This window comes from Heterocephalus glaber, unplaced genomic scaffold, assembly GCF_053883595.1.
Source record: "Heterocephalus glaber isolate CG9 unplaced genomic scaffold, H.glaber_assembly_v1.0 deba00001553, whole genome shotgun sequence".
Classification (NCBI taxonomy): domain Eukaryota; kingdom Metazoa; phylum Chordata; class Mammalia; order Rodentia; family Bathyergidae; genus Heterocephalus; species Heterocephalus glaber.
In genome coordinates this window covers 6,464,849-6,478,475 of record NW_028258344.1, presented here as the reverse complement: position 1 = coordinate 6,478,475, position 13,627 = coordinate 6,464,849, and the positions used below count along the sequence as shown (strand labels likewise).

The following is a 13,627-nucleotide window of genomic DNA, read 5'->3' as shown; positions in this document are numbered from 1 at the left end:
AAATGAACCTAACAGAAAAACAGGACATAATTATCACTCGCTAAAAAACTATAATTCATGTTTATTTTTAATGGTGTCTACAATATAAAAAAATCAGAGCAAGGCTTCCCAAATGTTAGACCACTGTACTTTAAATAAGGAAAGGCCACCTAACTGACAGATTTAAACAAAAACCAGACTTTTTCCTCTTTAAGGTATGATTGAATTTTTGCTTAGTGACCCCAATATATGGTCTAAATAAGCCCATGGTATGAATGCACATTCAAAACATCTGAATGCATGACCTGTTAAGACTGAATTGCATATGATGATTTACTTTCACTTGCCAAAGTACTGCTTTGCTTTACATAAGACCAGAATTGAAGCATATACAGCAGGAATTATATCTTATTTATGTTCATATACTGGTTTTTAGATTCTAAGAGCGTAATAGGTGCTCAATGAGTATTTGCTGAATCGAGTCCAGCATTCATCATTTCCTGAATCCACGATGAAGCTGTGGTCCGAGACTCAGGGAGAGCTCTTCAATTTGCGTTCAGGGCTGTGATTAATTTCTCACTACCTAATCTAGTTTATTACCACGTATCTGTCACAGTTTTTCATTTCGGGGGCAACATTTCCATAGTTCATCTATTCCACAATTAAGCTTTCTTCAAAGATTTGTGCCTTCACATCATAGTAAAATTAAAAGAATAAAGATAATCTTTGTTATTCTATTCTATATTTGCTTATGATAATTGCTTAAAACACACACACAGAAATGGAGAACAGAAACTGGAAATAATGCAAAAAGCCTAAATTACATAGCTCTAAAGGTCAACTAAAAATAACACTGAAATCATAAGGTAACCATTGTTGATTATAAACATTGCATGATGTCTGGAAGCAATGACCAAGGACTGAGAGATGTAAAGCAGAAGTGTACTTTCACTTTTAGCTTGACAAAGTAGCTAAAAATAGTGTGCTTCAAAGACTGCCCTGCATATTCTGCTCAGTATACTCATTACACTGGGAAGCAGTAAGAGGGAGACCACTCCCTCAGTCCATGACACTTGGATCAATATTTGTCTTATTATGTGGATTATTCTGAGAAAGTTCCTCTGGCTGCCACTTAAAAAGTGGCTGTTTCTGATGTCCTTGGGTCCTTGCTGGGGGGAAGAGGAAATGTTTCAGAACTCCTGAAATAAAAGCTGTTGAGAAAGTTTCACCTCTTTCACTCTCACTGCCTACATGCCTGTCCTCTTCAATGGTGCTAGGAGAGTTAGACCCAGTGTTTAAGTTCTGCCATTCCCTGCAGGAGCTTCGTGTAATAGAAGTCCACATTGTCTGAAAACTCTGTACAAACAGGTGACTCCATGTCCCCCACAGTGCAGAACAATGTGGTTCCTCCAACACTAAGGAAATCTGTTGCTATGCACAGCAAGATCAGTAAAATACAGGAGCCACCTCCGACTTCATCTTGATCTAAATTACCATCTGTTTCTTGGAATCTTACTCTTCACTTAGATGGTTTCTGCTGCATTGGGCAGGATGATCACCTACAGAATCATTCCACTTCTTTAATATAGACACCAGTCCTTAAGCAGGAACAACCTTTGCAATTTCTATCCTTTGGCAAGATCATCAAGAGAAAGACTGCTATTGTCAGAAGGCAGATTCTCCTGTAGACTATAGGAAGCTTGTTCAGCAGAAAGATTTTGAAGGAGATCAGAATCATCATCACGGTTATTTTCATAGGAAAGAGAATCTTTAGTATCTTTCCAAAAGGCTATTCAAGTAGTTTTTTGTTTCCTTATTGACTTGATCTTCCTTATCTCCCTTTTCCTCAGTGACCATATACATTTCTGGACACAGTATTCTTAAGTCAGATATTTTATTATTTTCATAAAGTACATTTACAGGGCCAGTCACTGAGTCAGTCAGACTCTGTGTCTATTTTCCATCACTGTCTGTGAGATCAGGTGGTTGCAGCTCATTTAATTCATTGTTCTCAAATTGGTCCATGAGCAATGCCTCAGAAGCATCCTGAAGGGGCAAATGAAGTTCTTTTCTTTGAGTCTGTGAATATTTACCCTCAGAAATCAACACAGGAGGTATTTGGTCAAAGCCTGGTAAGACCAATGGCTCTATCATTGACCCACTAGAGACAAACACCTTAGGGTCATCAGTAATGGCCTCTATTGTGGTCACATCTGGGAAGTCCTCTGTGGGAGCCTCCTGCAAGTGGCAGATGTCCTCACAAGCATCCTCGGCAGAGCAGCAGAGTCTGGCTCTGACCTGCTCCCAGCTGTCTCTGAGGACTGGGTATGGAGCTCCAATGTGGCTTTGGCACTGCAGAGTGGCTCCTCTGTGAGGTCCTTCCCTGAAGTGACTCAGGAAGTCTCAGGGAATCTGCCTGCCTGTCCATCTGACTGTAGCTGGCACTGCTCTCCTGGGGCTCCTCTTTATGCTGGCTTCTATACTTGGTTCCAGGCCAAGACAAATCTCACTCTCTGGCTCTTTGGCTGTAGCTCCTTTTGGTTTTGATTCTTCAGATACTAGTAACTGAGTAAAGCATTTTCTTTCCAGGGACTTTTCTACAGCTCCTATCTTATATTTGCATAAAAGAAGATCTTGATGTGTTGAGCAAAATTTAGCAAGCCGTTCAAAATCTTCACCATGAAAATCCTTTTTGTGAATTCCTTAGAGGTATAATTGCATGAGGTTGTACAGTTTTCCATTTTGCTTCCCACTGTTCTTGCATGGCAGAAAGATTTGCCAGCAACTGCTCATGTTGCAATTGTTCAAGCTGAATAAATTTCATTGGTTTCTCATCCGAATAGATAATTTGAGGAAAACAGAAATCCAGAAGTCTTCTTCCTGGAAATATGATTCTGCTATCTGGTAAAGGCAGAGAGGAAGTGCCCTTGAATCCAGCTGCTCAACTTCACCACGTATGAGTGAGAACAGAGAATGCAGAGCTAGCTTTGGGGCTTCTGGTTGATCATTAGCATTGACTTCAGCAGTCTCTTCCTCGCCAACAGCGTGTAGCTTGCATTTGGTATCTTTTCTTGTATTAAAGATGCATCATTTGGTGGTATCTTCTTAACAGTGCCTTTTGTGGTTCTTGTACCTCTTGTACCAGGTATTTTTTTGTCTTTTCCCAAGAAGTCCTTACCAGCTTTGGGGCTTTCACACAGAGCACTGTTTTGTTGTTGTTGTTTTTGTACGGGGATCGAACTAGGGACTTTGCGCTTTCGAGGCAGGCGGAGCTGCCACTGAGCTAAATTCCCGGCCACCCCACACAGAGCACATTCTGAATTCTCACTGGCTGCAACCTCACAGCTGGATATGCAGGTTTCCTTACTGTTGAGACTGTCTTCTTGAACACTTCGGTTTTCCCCACTGTGCTATCGCTGCTGGGCAGAAGAAGCTCATCTCCATTAAGTTGATTTTCGTTTTTATCTGATGCAGAGGGCAAGTGTGTTATTCTCCTTTCTGCCCTGTCATCAGGATGACACCCATCTTGTGATTCCATCTGCACATTATATGTAGGAGGATCTCTGTCATCCATTAGCGCATGCTTTGTGGAACCATTTAAAATTTCATTGCAGACCTTCTATGTCTGGGAATCCGAGGGAGAATCAGGGCCACCACCTCGCCACTCGCTGACATGGCTGCCAACGAGGTGTCAAGGAGCTGCATTGGGTCTCCCGCCACTCTCGTTGGATTACACATCTCTTGCCTTTCTGCCCTGCCTCCCTCTGTGCATCCCTCCCTGCTGGTGGGTTGACCCAAGACAGCCCCACATCTTTTAACTGAAAATCTAAATCTTATTTCAGTGTTTAAAATTTGTTAAGTACATATTTTTGAAAGCATTTGACAAAGTCCAATACCCATTCATGATAAAAAAAAAAAATACCTACAGAATATTGGAATGGATGGTCTTTATCTCAACCTGATAAAAATCATCTATAACAAACCAACAGCCAACATCATCTTAACTCATCAAACCCTGAAAGATTTTGCTTAAAATTAGGAAGAAGACAAGGATGCCCACTATCACCGCTCCTATCCATTAAAGTTCTGGAAACATTAGCCAGAGCTATTAGAAAAGAGATTGAAATAAGAAAAAGAAGGATAGGAAAGGAAGAAATTAAATTATCATTATTTGTGGATGACATGGTACCCTACATAGAAGACCGCAAAAACTCCACTGAAAGTCTTCTAGATTTAATAACCAAATTCAGTAGCTTAGCGGAATACAAAGTCAACACTCAAAATCAATAGCATTCCTGTACATAAATAACAAACTCACTAAGAAATTAGGCAAATCATGTCTTTCACAAAAGCATCCCCCCGCCACCAAAAAAAGAAATACCTAGGAATCAAACAAAGGAAATAACACATCTTTATATTTTAAACTTCTGTACTCTGAAAAAAGACATTTGAAAATGGAAAGATATCCTTTGTTCTTTGGTTGGAAGAACCAATATATGAAAATGGCCATACTACTAAAAGTGTCATACAGATTTTATGCGATTCCAATCAAAATACCAATAGCATACATCACAGAATTAGAGAAAACAATCTTAAATTTTATTTGGAACCAGAAAAGAACTAGAATAGCAAATGCAATTTTGGGAAACAAGGGCAAGGTTGGGGGCATCACAATCCTTGACTTGAAATTATAGTACAAAGTTACCAGGATAAAAACTGGCACAAAAACAGACCCAAGGATCAATGTAACAGATTAGGAGTTGCATAAACAACTCCAAACACACTCAGTCACCTTAACTTTGACAAAGGGTCTAAATACTTTCACTGGAAGAAAGCTCTTTAATAAATAGTTCCAGAAAAACTGGCTTTCCACATGCCAAAGATTAAAACTAGATCCATATCTCTCACTATGCACTAAACTAAAATCAAAATGGATCAAAGATCTAAATATTAAAACAGAAACACTAAATCTGGAAGATAAAACAGGTAAAACTCTTGAAGACATAAGTTTAGGCAAAGACTTTATGAACAAAACCCAGATCGCACAGGAACTGTCACAAAGAATCAACACATGAGATCTCGTCATATTAAAAAGCTTTTGCACAGCAAAAGAAACCACCAACAGAGTGAAGAGAAAACCCACAATGCAGGAAAAAAAAAATTTGCCAGCTGTTCCTCTGACAAAGGATTAATATATAGAATAAATAATAAACTAAAAAAAAATCAGATCCCCCCCAAATTTAAAGACCCAATCCAAAAATAGGCATCAGAAATGAAGGCATTTCTCACATAAAGAAGTAGAAATGGTAAAAAAATTATGAAAAAAATGTTCAACATCTCTGGTCATTTGATAGATGCAAATTAAAACAACACTGAGATTCCATCTCACTCCAGAAAGAATGGCTATTATCAAGAAGTCAATCGATAACAAATACTGGCAGGGCTGTGGGGGAAAAGGAACCCTTACACACTGTTGGTGGGAGTGTAGACTGGTGCAACCACTATGGAAATCAGTGTAGAGATTCCTCAAAAAATGAAAATTGGAAGTTCCACTTGACCCACCTATTCTCCTTCTTAGCATCTTCTAGAAAGAACTAAAAACATCTTAACACATCGATATATACACACCCATGTTCATAGCACTATGGTTTATAATAGGTGAAAGTTGGAAACAGCCCAAATGCCCATCAACTGATTAATGGGTAAAGAAAATGTGGGTTTTTAAAAAAATACAATGGAGTACTATTCTGACATGAAGAAGGATAAACTTGATATATTTCTAGGTAAATGGGTTCATCTTGAGACCATACTCTTAAGTGAAATAAATCAGACACACATGTGTAAATATCCCACTGTTTATCTGATGTGAGAAACCAAAAGGGTACGTAAGGACCAAAATGCATAATTGATATTGGGAAGTGGGAAGAAAAGGTTCAAATGGGAAGGGGAACAAGGAAGGGGGAGAAGGGAAAGCAAGGAAGGGAAAAGAAAAAAGAGAATAGAAGGGAAATAATGGAAACAAAGCTTTTGTAAATAAAGAGGGGAAGAGGAGTTGAGAGGGGGAGGTGACTGGGGAAACAAAAAGAATCAAGATATATCATGACAGGTACAAATTCCCTATGATGAATGCAGTCATTATGTATATCTAATATGTACTGATAAAATTAATTTAAAAATAAGTATATATTTTTAGTAAAAGCATTTTTATCTGTTATTAAAGTACTGATACTGCCATTTACTCATTTATAATTCCTTGATGAATGATATTTATATTTTTGCAATACTAAGTTGACAATAGGATAATACACTTGGTCTCAGCCTAAAGGCTGAGGAGCAATGACAGTAGGATAATAGTTTGTATAAGAGCTTCATTAATGCAAAATTAAATTATGTTTAGTTTCACATTATTTTAATATTAATAACAATATACCCTCCATCGTCCACATTTCAATGTCAGTAAAATTGATAGGTGGAAGAAGATGTGAAGGTAAGTTATTCTTATTTAAATAAGCATTCATATTTCCACAAAAGCTAATCACTGGGGAATCACAGGTGTCCTTGTGATGAAAATCACTGTCTAGGATACCTATGTGAGGGGAAATATGATAATAAACTTGATTCTGTAACTACAAATACTGGTAATAATAATGAGTATATAATATAAAATTAGTTTTCAATATGAGATTTCATAATCATTTAAGCAAATTGGCTGACAGTCAAATCAAAGAGCCAAAAGATTTTCAGGAGGAGAAATGACTATTCTCACTCTGTTCCATTCAAAATGTAAGCATTTTGCATCTGTTCCATGTGCAGTACTGTGTCAGCCAGAGAGAATACAAAGAAGTGTGAATTCACTTTCTGATTGCAAAATAATGGCAGCTACAGATCTCATAGAGTAAGCCTAAACCAAATTTATATACACTCATATGAATAATTTTTCATTAATTTTGGTCTACGAATTAGAAAATTAGAATAAAATTATTTTATATTATTTGATTAATATTTTGTGGAGGTAGTCAAATTTGATTACATCCTTCCAAAAAATTCACACTGGGTCTTGAGTTGTCTGGATTCTTTTTCACAGAGACTCAAATAACTGTTTAGCTTTGCATTTTGCAAATAATCATTATGCTCTTACTTGATACATCTACTATAGCAGAACCCGCATGTGTAGAATATATTAAATATAGTTAAACAAATGAAATAAACAGTTAATAATTACTGAACATTAATATTTTAAAGTACTCGTCCTGAGATCTTAGAGTGATACAAAATGATTTCATTATGTAAATGGAAGACAAATTTCAATTATATGAGATAAAATGTAATTACTCAGAGCCTGAACTGGCATGAATGAATGGTCTGACTGAATATGACTACTTTATCTTTGACAAAACATAATTTAGCTGGCCTGTACCTGAATAGAGGAAGAAAAATTAAAGCAATTTATTTCAAATGGATAATTCTGGAAGATTTCCCAACTGATGTAGTCTCACTAGTCAAGAAATATGCCTTATAAAATTTGTGAAATGCATAGTACACTGCAGAAAAGAGTATCATTTGACCCAGGATTTGCCCCTGTGACTGGCACTGAGCCATTTTATAACCCATCCAGTGTGACTTCAAAATACTGCACTACAAACATAAGCAGAAACACTCCACTAATCAGCATCTCTTCTATTTATTCAAATCATAAATTAGCCATTTGTGGCTTAGTGGCAGCCTGGATTAATTCAGGTTCCATGTGTCGATCACTATGCAATATAATGTTACCTACTGTTTAAAAATCCTTCTGGAATCCTTTAGTTTCCATATTCTCCACAAAATACCAGCCTTTCTCCCTTCCATTCTTAATTCTGGTCCACTTGTACCTGACTCCCAAACATCAGGGCCTCCAGGAAGCCCAGTTCATTCTTAAATTTGGAGCCCAGAGTTTTAGTCCATTTTTTCCCTCATTTCTACTTGTTTAATTTCTTCCAAATGTTTGAGTGTCATTTCACACATTACTTCACTGAGAATAAAACAACCCTATCCAAAGATTGGACTATAGATACTGTATATACTTTGTTGAATTCCTAGCATTCAACATCTTTAGACTTCACCCTAAGACCATAATATTTAGTAAAATCATTCAGACACATAGGCTTAAATAGGGATGATTTCTCTTTATGAGAAACCCAAAATATAAATAAAGAGCAAAATAAAATATAAATAGTAGGAAACATGGAAATAGATATTTTGCAAAGGGGAAAGTGACCAGTAGATGGAGAGAGCAGGGAGAGATGGGAAGGGAAGGGGATAAAAAAAGAATTAAGATACACACGCGCATGTACCAATTCCACATGATAACCCTAAACATTATGTGCTGCAAACATGTGCTAATAAAAACAAATATTTTTAAAAAATTCTTTAGCCTGTATATTTCATGTATCCTTTCAATTATTCACTCATTATTCAACAAATATTTACTGTTTATATCCCAGGTATTGTTCCAGACATGAGGGATGCAATAATAGTGTAAGACATAGTGCCTTTCTCTTTAGACTTACACATTTTTAATTAAAAGTTGATTGAGACCTGAAGACACAAGATAACTTCAGAAACTGATGAATACTATGAGAAAAATAAATTACTGGTCAAGGATAAGATCTCTTGAAGAAAGTTCCCTTCTGAAAAAGAAAAACCATGTCAAATTCAGAAAAAAGCATTTTTGTCAGATGAAATGCAAGCCCTGAGATGGGGATGAACTTAGTATATCCATAAGAAAATGAAAGATTTATGTGCCTTGAAAATAGTGGAAAATGGAGCTTTGTGACAATAAGAACCTAGCTTAGGCATTTTCCAAATCTTGTGAATATGGAAAGTCATGGTTTGCAATAGACTTAATTGGAAACCCAAAAGGAAGTCACTGAGAGTTTGGAAAAAGGGAGAGCCATTTTTTTTTAAATTTAGGCTTTAGAAACATTACATCGGTACTAACCAAGTGGAGGAACAAGAATTGAAGTTGAAATTGTGATGCTTTGTTATAAGGTTTAGACTGATAAGATTGGTAAGATTTAGAATCTAATTTAGAAAATAGAGGACTTGTGCCATTTAATAATATGAATACATAAAACAGAAGAAATAGAGAAAGCAGTAAATACTTATTAAAATTTATACTACATTACTTCATTTATAAATGCAAAAAAAAGAGTTTTAGATTGTGTTATGAATGCACAACTTCAGCACTGTTGAATTTTGGTCTATATAATCCTTAGTTTCAGGTCCTGTCCAATGCTTTGTGGGATATGACAGCATCCTAAGCCTCCACCCAGTAGATTCCAGTAGTGTTTCCTAGTTTGAGCAAAGAAAAATGTCCCCAGACATTGCCAAATATTTCCAGGGAGCACAAAATCTTCCTTGATTGAAAATTTCATGATTAAGTCCATAAAAACTATATACTTACAGAAATATTGCAAATATTAGGCAATGTTTACCAAAAGAAAAAGTGATAATTTTATTCTTAAAACTTTCAATTAAAATATTATGGCCATTTTTTTCTGTATGTAACTGTTCTCATGAGAATCTCCTGGTATGTCATTCATCAGTACACATTTATTATTATACTTAAAACAAAAAATCTTCAGTACATTGATTGATTGGAAATCCTGCCTGTGCCATCTACTCAAGTTCACGATGATACCAATAGGATCTTTCACATGTGAGTTTGTCTCGTCCTCAGTTCAGCTATGCTAGGACAGTGGAGTAGATTGTTAGGAAGCTGAAGAATATACCCAGAGACAGCTTATGAGATATAAGGTCTATTAAGACTTACCAAAAGAGAATCCTGGCCCAGAGGAAGGGGCTTCTGAGCCAACATCCCACCGTTCCCAGCCCAGAGAAAGTGGCTTCCAGGACACTGTCCATCCTGCTACTCCTGGCCCAGTGGAAGGGGCTTCCAGGCCACCATCCCACCACTCCCAGCTCAGAGGAAGGGGCTTCTGGGCCACCATCTGTCCCACCACTCCCAGCCCAGAGGAAGGGGCTTCTGAGCCACCAAACTACTGCTCCAGGCCCACAGGAAGTGGCTTCCAGGTGGCTGTCCACCCTGCCACTCCCAGCTCAGACATAGGGGCTTCTGGGCCACCATCCATCCTGCTGCTTCCAGCCCAGAGGAAGGGGCCTCTGGGCTGCCATCTGTCCCACCACTCCCAGCCCAGAGGTAGGGGCTTCCAGGCCACTGTCTGTCCCTTAGCTCCCAGACAAGAGGAAGGGGCTTCTGAGCTGCTTTTCCACCCCACTCAGCTCAGAGGAGGGGATCCAGGCCAACAGCACGCCCCCCCCCCCAGGTTGAAATGAGAAGACACATAAATAAGTCTCAAAACCAGACTTCAGATCACCTACAGCAACCCCAAAGGGAAATGAGATGGAACACTCTGATACTCAACCACCTGGAACCCCTGAAGTGGCAACAAAAGAGGATCTGGAAAAAATGAAATCAGGAATAATTTCTCAGATAACAGCAGAGATTATGCTTGTAGTGCAAGACATGATTAATAAATCTAGAGAGGAGCTGAAGAACATGATGGAATCCCAACATAGGAAACAAATGGAATCCATAAAACAGATGCAAATAGATTTCCAGGGGATCAAAAATTCCATTGAAAGTCTACACAGCAGAATGAGCAAATGTGAGGACAGAATTGCAGATATAGAAGATAAGATTGCAATTAGTGACCAGGAAAAGAAAAATTGCTTCAAAATTGTAAGGGATCACAAGAAATCAATCCAGCAGCAGCTAGACAATGCAAAGAAGAATAACATAACACTGATTGGAGTCAAAGAAGAAACAAGAGAGGGTGCAGATGACATACAATGACATGATGTTCATGTATGATGTTCATGACAGATGACATGTATGTTCACAGAAGTAATGGCAGAAAACTTCCCAAGCAGGGGAAAAGAACTTGACATACAGAGAAGTGAGGCATATAGGACTCCAAATAGCCTTGATCAAAAAAAAAACTACACATAGGCATATAATTGTTAAGATTCGAGAAACTCAACAGAACAAAGTTCTATAAGCAGTTAGAGAAAAGAAACAAATCACATACAAAGGAAAGCCCACAGAATCACAGCAGACTTCTCAACACAAACCCTCAAGGCAAGAAGATCTTGGAGTGATGTATTCCAAGCCCTAAAGGAAAACAGCCTCATCATACAAAGTTTGATGTACCCTGCAAAATTATCTTTCAAAATTGATCGAGAAATAAGATACTTTCATGACAAAGAGAACCTTAGGAACTTCATGAATACAAAACCAGCACTCCAAAGAATTTTAAACAATATCCTAGGAACAGACATTGAAGATCACAACCCCAGGAAGCAAAGCAGAATGAATGCATCAGGTGTGACAAGAAGTTAAATGAAAAAGGAGAGAACCAAACAAAAATAAAAAGTCATGACAAGGATAAGTCAATCTGTTTCAGTTATAACCATCAATGTTAACGGTCTTAACTCACCAATCAAAAGAAATAGACTGGCAGAATGGGTCAAGAAGCAAAATCCAACAATATGCTGCATACAAGAAATACACTTAATTCAAAAAGAAACTCATAGAATGAAAGTTAAAGGGTGGAAAACAATACTCTATGTGACGGGAACCCCCCAAAAAGCAGGAGTAGCTATCCTCATGTCAGATCTAGTAGATTTCAAACCAACACTGATTAAGAGAGATAAAGAAGGACACTACATCCTTATAAAGGGAACAATCCAATAGGAAGAGATGACAATCATAAATATCTATGCACCAAACACTAGTGCACCCAACTATATAAAACAAACACTAACGGACATGAAAAGTCATATATGCACTAATACAATTGTAGTGGGGGACCTCGATACTCCACTGTCACAAATAGATAGATCAACTAGACAAAACATAAGTAATGAAATACTAGAACTCAATCGAACTCTTGAACAAATGAACTTAACAGATGTTTACAGAGTCTTCCACCCCATAAAATCAGAATACACATTCTTCTCAGCTGCACATGGGTCATTCTCCAAAATAGACCACATACTTATGCACAGAACATGTTTGAGTAAGTGCAAAGGAATTGAAGTTATCCCCTGTATATTATCAGACCATAGTGTGATGAAATTGGAGATCCATAGCAAAAGAAACTGGAAAAATTTCATAAACACATGGAAATTGAGCAACACACTCCTGAATAACCAATGGGCCACAGAGGAAATTAAAGAAGAAATCAGACAGTTCCTTCAATTAAATGACAATGACAGTACAACATATCAAAATATATGGGACACAATGAAAGCAGTCTTAGGAGGGAAATTCATAGCACTGAATATGCACATTAGGAAAAACAGAATGAGCTGAATTAAATAACCTGATGCTGAACCTCAAGTTTCTAGAAAAAGAAGAGCAGGACAACCCCAAAGCTTGTACAAGGGAGGAAACTATAAAAATCAGAGGAGAAATCAATGCAATGGAGACCAAGAGAACGATACAAAAAATCAATGAAGCCAAGAGTTGGTTCTTTGAAAGAATCAACAAAATAGATAAACCCTTAGCCAACCTTGTCAGAAAAAGGAAAGAAAAGGCCTAAATCCATGCAATTAGGAATGAAAAGGGTGAAATTACAACAGACCCAGCAGAAATCCACAGGATCATCAATACCTACTTCAAGAAACAATATGCCAATAAGATGGACTACACAGAAGAAATGGACAGATTCCTAGATACATATGAATTACCAACATTGAATGAAGAAGACTTAAAAATTCTGAACAATCCAATATCAACCAATGAAATTGAAAACATAATTAAAAACTTATCAACTAAGAAAAGCCTGGCCCATGATGGCTTCACTGCTGGATTCTACAAGACATTTAGAGAGGAACTGCTGCCCCTACTGTTTAAATTCTTCAATGAAATTGAAAGGGAAGCAATACTCCCAAATTCATTCCTGGAAGCAAGCATCACCTTGATCCCCAAAGCAGAGAAAAATCCAACCAAAAAGGAGAACTATAGGCCAATCTCACTAATGAACATAGATGCAAAAATCCTTAATAAGATACTGGCAAACAGAATGCAGAAGATCATCAAGAGGATCAAACACCCTGATCAGGTGGGTTTCATCCCAGACATGCAGGGATGGTTCAACATATGCAAATCAATCAATGTAATATACTACATCAATAGAGCCAAGAACAAAAACCATATGATTATCTCCATAGACACAGAAAAAGCATTTGACAAAATACAACATGCATTTATGATAAAAACCCTATAAAAGATTGGAATAGATGACCTCTACCTAAAACTGATAAAAGCCATCTATGAAAAACCAACAGCCACTATCATACTAAATGGTCAAAAACTGAAATCCTTCACCCTAAACACGGGAACAAGACAAGAATGTCCACTATCACTACTCTTATTCAACATAGTTTTGGAAACATTACCCATGGCAATTAGACAAGGGAAAGAAATAAAAGGAATAAAGATAGGAAATGAAGAAGTCAAATTGTCATTATTTGCAGATGACATGATACTCTATATAGAAGACCCCAAGAACTCCAGCAAAAGTCTTCTAGACTTAATAACCAAATTCAGTCAAGTAGCTGGTTACAAGGTCAACACACA

The 13,627-nt window shown here is 37.4% G+C and overlaps 1 pseudogene; it reads right to left on the bottom strand.

The window, feature by feature from the left end:
- Positions 1–1,252: 1,252 nt before the first annotated feature.
- Positions 1,253–3,610, bottom strand: LOC101724511 (consortin-like; annotated as a pseudogene).
- Positions 3,611–13,627: the final 10,017 nt, after the last annotated feature.